This window comes from Chrysochloris asiatica, unplaced genomic scaffold, assembly GCF_000296735.1.
Source record: "Chrysochloris asiatica unplaced genomic scaffold, ChrAsi1.0 scaffold00009, whole genome shotgun sequence".
NCBI lineage: Eukaryota > Metazoa > Chordata > Mammalia > Afrosoricida > Chrysochloridae > Chrysochloris > Chrysochloris asiatica.
The window spans coordinates 3,231,573-3,243,033 of NW_006408527.1; the positions used below are offsets into that span (position 1 = coordinate 3,231,573).

Here is an 11,461-nt window from a genome sequence, read left to right on the forward strand (position 1 = left end):
GAGGGTCAGAGAAAAAGAGGAAGACCCCTAACGAGATGGATTGGCCAGGTGGCATCATTGACGGACTCAAGTGTGGCAGCGGTAGTGAGGTTGGCCCAGGATTGGACATTGTTTCGTTTTGCTGTGCATCGGGTCACTAAGAGTCGGTTCCAAGTCGATGGCACCTGACAACAACAACAACTAATCCATTACTGTTGATATTGTTGTTAGCTGCCATAAAGTCAGTGCCATCTCTTGTACAACTGAATGAAATGTTTCCCGGTCTTGCATCAATCTCCGGATCATCAGCATGCTTGAATCCATCATTGTGACATTTTTAGCATTCCATCTCCAAAAATGTTATCTTCCTCCAACGATTGATTCGTCCAGATGATTGGTCCAAAGTAGATAAGTTGGACAGTGTTCTGTTGTGATCATAAAATTTTCATTGGCTTAATTTGGAGGGAGATCTCCAGGCCTCTCTACCTAGTCTGTGTTAATCTGAAAATTTACCTAATACCTGTCCACCGTAGGTGACCCTGCTTATATTTGAAGTATCAGTGGCATAACTTCCAGCACCTTAGCAACACTCATGCCACCACAGTAGGACACACTGACAGATGGACAATAGCTAATCCGTACAACTGCCTCTTAATTACATCTACAAAGACCTTATTTCCAAATTAGGTTATATTCTGAGTTCCTGGCTGTTCGTGAATTATTTAGAGGACACTGCTCAATCTATTACAGAACAGAGATGTAACTTTGAGGACTAAGGTGAGCCTGACCCAAGCTATGTTGTTTTCAGTTGACTTAAATGCATGTGAAATCTGGATAATGTATAAAGATTGGGGAAGAATTTGAAATGTGGTTTTGGCAAAGAATATAGAAAGTACTGTGGACTGCAAAAAGAACAAACAAATCTATCTTAGAAGAAACACAGCCAAGAATACTCCTTAGAAGCAAGGATAGTGAGACTTCTTGTCCCACGTAGTTTAGACATGTTGTCAGGAGGGACCAGTCCCTGGAAAAGGTCAGCATACTTGGTAAAGTAGAGGGTAAGTAAAAAAGAGGAAGAGCCCCAATGAGATGGATTGACACAGTGGCCGCAGCAATGAGCTCAAAGACAAGGCTCCTGAGAATGGTCCAGGACCAGGCAGTGTTCCATTCTGTTGTACATAGGGTCTCTGTGAGTTCGAGCCTACTTGGTGTCACCTACAACAACATTTAATCTCCTTCATGCAGTTGGTTTTTGCCTTAAAGTTTATTTTATCAGAGATTAGTGTTGCTACTCTTGCTTGTTTTTTTATTGCAGTTAGCTTGGTATATTTTTTCCCATCCTTTAACTTTTAGTCTGTTTTTGTCTTTGTGTGTAAAGTGTCTCTTGCAGACAGCATATTGAGGTATCTTATTTTCTCATCCATTCTGTCACTCTCTGTCTTTTAACTGGCGCATTCAATCCGTTGACATTCAGTGGAATTATCGATAGGTATGGATTGATAGCTGTCATTATGTTTGTGTGTGGTGTTGCTGGTTTCTTTGTTCTGCATGTTTTTCAGTGCTGAATTCATGTTTTTTGTGTTCTTTCTTGTCAGTTTCTTCATAGTTTTAATGTTCTTGGATTTTTATTTTCTCAGCATATTGTAAAGTATTAATTTTCTTTGAGGTTACCCTGTATTCTATTAACTGTTTCCTCTATTTAAAACAGTCCATTTTATTCTGTATTCTACCTGACTTCCTCACCACCTGGGTCTGTATTCCTGTGTTTTTACTTTCTTTGACATTGTAATTGTTTTGGTCATAGACTGATCTTCCAGATCCTCTGAATTCGTTCTTATAGTTTTGTTCTGTTCTGACCCTTCCATTTGTCGATTGAGTTCCAGGTGGTGCTGCCACGTATGTCAGCTTCTAGTTGTTGTCTGTTCTTGTTGATTCTCAGTCCGAAAAACTCCCTTTAGGATGCTTTGAAGCGCTGAGTTGGCTTTGGCAAAATCTCTTAGCTTTTGCTTATCCTGTAATGCTTTATTACACCCTCATATTTGATTAACAGCTTTGCTGGCTTCTTGAATACTTATCTTTTCATTTTTCAGGATGTTAGGGTAATTTTCTTCCAGCAGCTCTTCAACTGTCTCCTCTGTGGGTGGACTTCTGTGATTTTTCCTGTTCTGGAATGCCAGTAATTCTTGTTATGTTGTCTCACATGAATCTTAAGACTTTCTTCAGGTTTTGCAATCCTTTTTTCTAATTGCTTTTCTATCTTAGCAGTATTGAGAAAGTTGTCTTCCAGTTCACCAGTTCTGGCTTCCATCTCTTCAATTCCACTCCTTTGCCCTTTCAGTGTATTGTCCATTTCTAATATTATTAATCATTTGGACCTCTTTTTGCAGGTTTTGAATAGTTTCCAATCCTATACCTTTCTTATTTGATTGTTCCTGTAGTGCTTTCCTGACTACTTCTTTATTTTTCTCAACTCCTCTCTGGAGCTTTTGGATGCATCTCAATATCATTCTCCTGAACCCCCTTCTCAGGCAGTTCCAAAGCCTGCCCTCATTTCAATGTCAAGTCTCGGTCTACCTCCAGCTCATTGGTCTCTGTTAATCTTTCTTACTTCTGGATATGTGCCAATATGGTCAGCTGTTTCTTGGGCATCTTCAATAAATAGGTGTGATTTCAATAATTAGATGAATGTATGTTATTATTAAGCTTTCTGATTGCCTCCAGGTAGATGTGATCAGGAGATGGACTTCCCTTTTCACTTTTCTTATTACTCAGCTCTGAATAATTGTAGTAGGTGTATAGAAGCAGGTATTGGCTCTTATCTGGTTGGTGGGATTTTATAGGGTCTGATTGTAGCTTGGCTATATGACTGCAATTACTTTCTCTTCTTGGGTAATGTAGGGAGAGAAAGACCCCACTATACTTTAAAAGGAGGGCAAAAAACAATACAATACACACCAAAACTCATAGCAAAATAGTCTAGGTTTTTCTCCTAGTGGGAAACAGATCATAGCTGAGCAGATCCATATGCATGTGCAGTAGAACCCTCCTGGAGTAAGAGGGGTGTCTACTCGCTCAGGCACTCCCTTGAGGCACCAGAGTGGTGGTGCACAGACAGAGGAAGGGAAATGGGCAGGCAAAAAATTATTCACACCTTTATCTCTGAAGATCGGTCAGGTCTCTGCAATGGGATTTATGTCCTGTGGCCATATTCACTGTGACCTTCCTGGAAGGCAAGTCTAAGTGAGTTCATGAGTTCTTGTTCTGAAAGACAATTGGATAAAGTTTGGAATAAGGACAATACCACTTAAAGGTTTTAATATTTGAAATGTCATGGTGGGTTCTAGCCTATTACCAGTGACTGGTTCATTTGGGAAAGGGCTGGTGAGGAATGGCAAAGTACAATGGTTCAGCATTTGGGCCTGAATGCAGACAAACTTGACTCTACAACTTCTTAGGTTTGTGTCACTGGGCCAAGTTTCAACCTCCTTAAGCCTCAAGTTCCTCATCTGTAAAATGGGAATTCATGTACTTATAGTGCGGGTGCAAGGATTAAATTATATCATGCACAAACTGCTTATCATAATGCTTGGTAGATTGCAGCTGCACTTAATATAACCATTATTATTATTGCCTTCCTTCTCCTCATTATGATTATTATAATGTAGGCAAAAGCCACATCTTAAAGGGCAAGGTTCATATTCCCTGACTCCATTTAGGAGCACCCTCAGCCACACCATGGGTTAGGGAAGTTCTGATGTTTTTGAATACCATAGCAGGAAAGTAGATTGAATTTCTTATTTTAGGTGGTGACAGTGAGCCAATTTTGATAAAGTGCATTCCAACATAGCAGAAAGGCCAAGAACCAATTCTGATATCTCTGCTTATTGTAGGGGAAATTAATGAGAAGGAAAACCAGTCATCTTTCTCTGCACCATTTTTGTGAAAAATCTTTTTAAATACAGCTGTCAAAAACTGCTTCCCAGAGAAGGCCATTTGAATTCTCTGATACTTACGAATTCATCCTCTGTGTTCATGAGCTTCTGGAAGACTAGAGCTCTATTTACACCTTTTATTTATGTCTACAGTGTCTGACATCTTGTAGGTGCTCAAAGAAAGTTGGTTGAATGAGTGAAACTTAATAGTTCTTTTTGATGTTCTGGCACTTGGCATATTTAAAAGGACAAGTACCGTTAGAGAAATAGGATAAGACTGATGACAACAAATTATTTGGTTCCTTGCTTTGTGATTTCTATGTGCTCAGCTGCTTAATGCATTAATGATTTTGATTCTTTTGTGTGTCGCATGTACAGAGAGTTTGTTTTATAACAAAGTGCTGTTGGTTGGTGAACTTTGTGCACAGTGTAGCTGTGTCTGTCCTAAACAGTTATTTCCCAGTGTTTAACAAGTTGGTGGTGTACCACCAAGTCAGTTCTGACTCATAGTTACCCTGTATAGCGTTCCCGAGGCTGTAAATGTTGATGAGAGCAGAAAGCATCATCTTTGTTCCCGCAGAGCAACTGGTAGATTCAAACTGTTGGCCTTGAGGTTAGCAGTCCAGCTCGTTATCCACTACGCAGGGTTCCTTATTGTTTAGCATAGTGCCTGGCATGTAGTCGGCACAGGTGATTCTAGTTAGCCTTTATAACGTCATTGCAAGTACTGAATGTGGAATCTCTGTGTGCCTACAACAAGTGCAGGGTTAAGTTCCTTTGAGCCTCTGGTGACAATACTTTTATTAACCAACCTGTATATAACCTTTTTTAAATGTGTGTTTCTGCTTAAAGATACCTATTTAATATATATTCCTTATAGCTAATTATATATAGTATTTGTTGATAATAAAACTCTACTTGAGAAGGCTTTTAACAGTTTCATGACCCTGGACAATGTGACTACATGTTTCTTTGGCTTTCAGCACACAACAGTGTTGTCCCCTGTGTTGATTTTATTGGTTCTCATCTCACGGATCCACGAATGTAGCCACTTTGCCACATGTCTTCATGCACTGTAGTTGTACGGTCACATTTTTAGGACCTCATGTACAGATAAGTGCATTTCTTCTTTTCCTGGATGGTACCGCATTGTTGAGCCATTAATATTTAACTCATGGTCAACAGCTCTGTCGCTCATACCTGAGCATACATGAGGCATGTAATACCCCTTCTTAGACTTAGGAATACTAGATAGTACTTCAGTAGTACGCCTCAGGGGTTATTTTAAGCAGTGAAATAACCACACATGAAAAAATACCAAAAATGCAAAACAAACAAACCCCAAAACCCCAAAAAACATGATACTAACTGAACTACAAAAAAAGAACACTTGTTTCCAGTGGATAGCTGAGAAGCAAGAAGGCAGAATGTCACCTTGCTTGACCTTAGCTGGAAACATGTGCATTGGTATTCAAAAATGCTGCTTTATTACATGTTCATGAAAATGAATGTAAATGTACCTCCAGGAGTAATTTTAGGCTTACAAATAAATTTTAGCTAGTAGCTGAGTTTGCAAGTAGGATTAATGAGGATTAACTGTGTGATAAATATTTGTGATAATGTACTTGTATTTCTATTAAAAATTTGGGTTAGGCCTTGGAACAGGGACAACAGATTTCTTGCTTGGCCCCTCAAGCGTGGCAACAGTAGTGAGGTTGGCCCAGGATCGGGCAGTGTTTCGTTCTGCTGTGCATAAGGTAGGTCGCCGCTATGGGTTGGTACCGACTCAATGGCACCTAACAACAACAACAGCAACAATAGGAGAAGTGCCTGTGGCCAGTATAAAATTCCGTTCCAGTTGGGGTGAAGATGCTCTTACCCTTAAGATGTTGGTCCATGTGCCATATGATATAGATAACCTATTTTCTCTCCTTGGGCCATGTTCCAGGGGTCATGTCTTTGGATTGAATGGACATGGTCTTTATGGGCATGGACTTCAGGTCTCAGTCTTGCTCTGTATGTTTGCTCTGTTGCTATGCCTGGGGCAGATATAATGTAGGTAATATCTAGAAGAGTATGATCCTGTCATGTTTCTTCACCACCCTTTTTCAGGCACAGCCAGTTATATTGTGCTTGCTTAAAATCCCAACACTGGTGGCAACTGCCACCTCTTCTGGCCTGCTTAGAAAAATGCCCTTCCACCCAACTGGGTGATCTTATAAGTCCCTGTTTTACATGTTAAATCTCTTGCAGTCTTTTTCCATATATTATTTGCCACATATAGGTTGATTAAGCTTTTTTCTTCTGGTCCTCTTTTAAATTGCTTAATTCTAGGATTCTGAGCTTTTGAGAGTTCTCAAAAGGAAGGACCCGCCTTGCTTCCCTCCTTTATTCTCCTGACTGGATTTCTGACTCTCTTGTTTCTTTCTCTAGTCACATAGGGAGCCCTGGTGGGTTACACGTTGTGTTGTTAACCTCAGCATTGACAGTTCAAATCTAACATCCACTCCTAGGGAGAAAGATGAGACTTTCTACTTCATGATTTGCAGCCTTGGAAACTCTATATAGGGTCCCTATGAGGCTCGCAGCAGCAGCAAACTTCATTGCATTCAACTGTGAAATGAGCACAGTGTTACAGGGTTGGTGATGTATAAAAAATAAAGTATGCTTGTATGGAAGGGAAGGACTTCTGGTGTGATGTTGTAGAATAAGCACTGGACTGCTAACCACAAGGTGGGTGCTCAAACCCATCAGTGCTCCTTGGAAACCTTATACAGACAGGGCTGCTGTGTGTTGGAGCCAACTGGATAGCAACAACAGCAGCATCTAACAACAGTTTATTGTTGTTTCATGACTATATCTAAACACAATTTATTGTCCTTGTTAAGTCCCGTCAAGTCAGTTTGGACTCACAGTGGCCCTGTTTACCGTTTCTGAAGAGTGGCCAATGGATTTGAACCGCTGACTTTATGGTTTAGTAGTCTAGTACCTATCCTACAGTGTCACACCAGTACTCCATTATTTATTGGGGTCATCTGTCGAGTTTCTGGCTTTATATTTCTAATTTACGATAGGATGAAAGTAACCTTGAAATGGGGGGAATTGAAGTTAGATATTTGTGACCCATTCTATATTCTTCTTCCATTTTTTTTTCACTTCTAAATCATCTGTTACAAATAATAGCATGCTTGGATGTCTTTTCCTTTAAATCTAGATTTGGTGCCTATTTTAGTTGCCATATTAATGTGCATTTACCCCTCTGATACAAGTACTCTAGGACTCTTTGAGAGCAGTCTCTGGGTGGCACATATGTTTAACATGCTAGGCTGCTAACCGAAAGGCGGGATATCTGAGTCCATCTAGAAGTACTGCAGAAGAGAGGTCTGGTGATTTTTTTTGGGGGGGGTGAGGGGGTGGATTCAGACATTGAAAACGCCATGGAACACAATTCTGTTATACACATGGGGTCTCCATGAGATGGAATCTATTGAATGGCAAGCAACTAATAAACATTCTTGAGAACTCATGGGTTCATATAGGTCCAGTGTTTGAATGAAGAGTTTTATTGAACAGTCTTTAAAAATCATATTAGTGAGATAACTAGAATATCTGAAATGTTAGTGTGTTGTAATTATTTGAGCCTCTGAATTGCTTATATTTCAGGTACAACATTTATGAAAAATAAAAGGAGCTGGGCCATAATGTTCAGGCAAAACCTCTCCATACATGAAGCTCTTACTGCTTCTTGAGCCATGCTTCTTCACCATCTCCCTTTCTCCTTTGGGCTCTTTTTACTTTATACCTTTTGTAGATTTTCCCAAACCGTAGAACAAGTCTCCAGAGAGCTGTTGTGAATGCTGATCCACTCCTTGTTTCTTTCTCACCCCTGACCTCTGTCTGGAATAATCTCACGAGCCCCATCTGCCCAGTGTATCTGCTGTTCTTTGTTTTTATCCTTATCTAACATTTCATGCGACTCGGTTGGCAGAGGGCATGTCTTTTTGTTGTTCTTTGGGAAATGCTACAATCAGTATTCTGCACTGACATGAATAGTTTCTGAGGGAGTGATATATAATATAAGGAAGTACAACTATTTGATATTCAGGCCAAGCAACGTTCTCGTTTGCCCTTAAGGTGAACCGTTGTTGCCACTTGATGGAGAGCAATGTGTTAACACTTAGAAGTTGTCCTTAGAGCTGTTGCTTCTGAAGTTATGGTATAGTGAGCTAGCACTGTAGCTGCTGAGAGAACGGATTACTGGCACTTTTGAAATTGAATCATGCCAAAGCCATGCCTAAGACTCACCCAAGAAAACCCTTTGCTTTCAAGTCGCTTCTGACTAAAGTGACCCGGAGAACAGAACAGAATTATTCCATTGGTTTCCAAGGCTGTAATCTCCTTAGAAGCAGACTGTTATATCTTCCTTCTATAGAGTCACTGACAGGTTTGAACTGCTCACCTCTTGGTTAGCAGCCAGCGCTTAAATCAAGGAGCTCTGGTAGCATAGTGGTTATGAATTGGGCTGCTAATCTCACAGTTTGAAACTACCAGCTGTTCTGCAAGAGAAAGATGAAATTTTCTGCTCCCATAAAGATTTATAGTCTTGGAAACTCTATACAGGGTCGCTGTGAGTCTAAACCAACTCTACGGCACATCACCACCACCACCACCACCACCACAAGGATTCACAGTTCTTATTCATTGGAATTGTAGTATTGGGAGTTATGTGCCAATTGTGGACATGGAGATTTTGATGTGTTCTTTTGTGGGTGGGAATTTTCCTTTAGTATACTCTGCTGCCACCTTGGTGAGTCGTGCTTAAGGTAACTCAGTAAGAGGAACAACTGTCACCTTATTTTGGGTCTATCTGTGTGTTCACTTTCATTCTATTTTGCACTATGCTGCTTTTATGGAAGTATTGAAGAAAACACTTGTTCTTTCATCATTTTATAGGTAAAGAAATGGAAACCAAACAACTTGGTATGGCCACCTTTGCCAGTCTTTTGCAAAACAATATAGGAATGAATATGCAGCAAGACACTTGTGAAGATGTAAAACATTTTACTTAATCATCCTAACACTTTAATCTAATGAACAGTGGGAGGTATAAGCAAATACTTTTGAACAATAGGATAATGGTTAAAGAGATGATGGTATGGTGATCGATGCTGTAGAATATTATCAACTGTTTAAAAATTTTTTTGAAAATTTCTCAGTCAGTAATATGGGGGATTAATAGATAATCATGAGAGAAAATGAAAGGTATCTAATACTATTGTATAATCATATATGTGTGCAAATTAAACAAATTAATTTTAGAAAAAGGACTAAATATGCAACGCTAGCAGATGTTTTTACATTGATCATCTTTGGACGATGACATGGTTTTTACTTTTTGTTTCCTATAGTTTCTAAATTGTTTATGAAATTAATCAGTAAAGATGATTTTTGAAAGATGTTTTGTTAAAGTAGAAAACAAATGACATTTCTAATCCTTCTAGTAAACATTCAAATGTAAGCCCCAGGATTGGAGTGGCACTGGTCAGTTCTAATTTTGAAGAGGAATGTTTGAACTTTAGTGTTTTTATTTTTGCTTTTTACTTTTAGTGAGCATGTAGTTGTACAAGGGGACTTCAAAAAGTTTGTGGAAAATGGAATTAAAAAGGTAATGGAATTTTCGATGAGCTTTTTTTTTTTTGCTGTAAAAGGAAGCTTTATTGTTTTAATTTGGTCCACCGCTTGGGCGAAGAGCCCCGCTCCAGGGCGTTGCCTATGCTGCCTCTGTCTGCAGAGGAAGGTTCAGGCAGAAGGTATGCGGGAGAGCAGGGGAATGCTGAAGGCCCTTCACAAGTTGTGGGGCTCCATAGGCTCTTCTTAGTCGTGCTTGAGAGTGAGCCTCTCGAAGAGGTATTTGCCCAGCCCTGCCTGGGGACCAGCCATCCGATGGAGGTTGGTCAAGTGGTCGCCCATCTTCTTGATAATTTTCACCTCCTCGTCGAGGAAATGAGTCTCCAGAAAGTCACAGAGGTGGGGGTCTCTATGGGTAGTACCCACAGCGTGCAGATCCAGAAGAGACTGGTTCAGGTTCTTCTCCACGGCCAGGGCAGCTTCCATGGCGTCCAGGGTTCTTCCCCACTCATCTTGGGAGGGCTTCTGCACGTCCTGGAAGAGTGCGCGACCACCACGCTGGTTTTGCAGTTTCAAGAGACACTCAGCACCCTCATGCTTCTCCTTCGCCAACTCACGGAAGAAGTGTCCCACACCTTCCAAAGCCACATCATCCCTATCGAAATAGAAGCCCAAAGAGAGGTAGATGTAAGAGGCCCGAAGATGCAGATTAACCAGACAGTTGACGCTGGCCTCTGTTTCAGTGGAATAAATCTGACGGATCTGAGAGCTCATGGTTGGTCGAAGATTTGGAGCTAACCACACAACACACACACAAAAAAAAACAGTTTAGCTGGTCCCGGTAACAGGGACTGCTCAAGAAAAGATGGTCCTGGAGACGAGATTGTGCCCAAAGAATGTTAGAGGTGGTCCGAGACAGGAGGTGGTCGAGTCCCCAGATCTGTTCCGTCCAAACACTGTTGAAGCAAGACACAGACCCCCGGGACTGCAGCTCAAACTTTCGATGAGCTTTTTGAAACCCCCTTCATATAAGGTATTGAATGCCATGTGATAATGGTAGAGTGTTCTAGATATTGTTTATGTAACAATAGTAAAAGTGCATCCTAGCGTACAATTTAGTGGTGAAAGATTGGGCTTTGGAGCATCCCCCTGCCTTTTGCTAGTTCTGGGACTTTGGGCAGGTTATGTAGCCTTAGTTTTCTTTCCTGTGTATTGGTTTTATGATGATTAAATGAAATAACTCCTGTAAAAGTCTTGATCATACTTCTTGGTATACAGTAATCGTCCAAGTGATATTATTGCTGAAATGGTAAATGATAGCTGGTATTATAACTACTGCTACTACCACCACCACCACCAAAGGAGATGCTCTGGTAGCGTAATGGTTACGAATCGGCCTGCGAGCCGCAAGGTCAGCAGTTCGAAACTACCAGCTGTTACTTGGAAGAAAGATGAGGCTTTCTGCTCTTGTAAAGATTTACAGCCTCAGAAACCCTGTACAGGGTCGCTATGAGTTGGACCCGACTCCACGGCACACTACCACCATTACCTAAGGAAACACTTATTTTAAATTTTCTTACATATCTTATTTAGGAGGGGTAGAGATTACATGTTTTGAATTTTTTAAAACGCTTGAATAATTCAGATTGCATAAAAGAAAAGTAGATGTTTCTTCTCTACTCTTCCTTCTTATCCCTCTGAGTATAGAAATGCCCTACGACTTTCTCCAAGCTTAGATAAACATAAACACACACAGCTACATACACACAACGACTGGTTTTGCCTCACATATTACTCTGAACTTGTCTCATTTCACATCACTCCATAGGAAGCTCTTTGAGTCAGTAGACATAGATTTAAACAATATTTTTTCCATAATAGCATACTGTGGTGATGTGCTGTCTGGTTGGTCCCGAATGGTA

General features: G+C 40.5%; 1 pseudogene; it reads right to left on the reverse strand.

Annotated features, from left to right (window-relative positions):
* Positions 1-9,785: 9,785 nt before the first annotated feature.
* Positions 9,786-10,337, reverse strand: LOC102840000 (annotated as a pseudogene).
* Between the last annotated feature and the right edge of the window lie 1,124 nt (positions 10,338-11,461).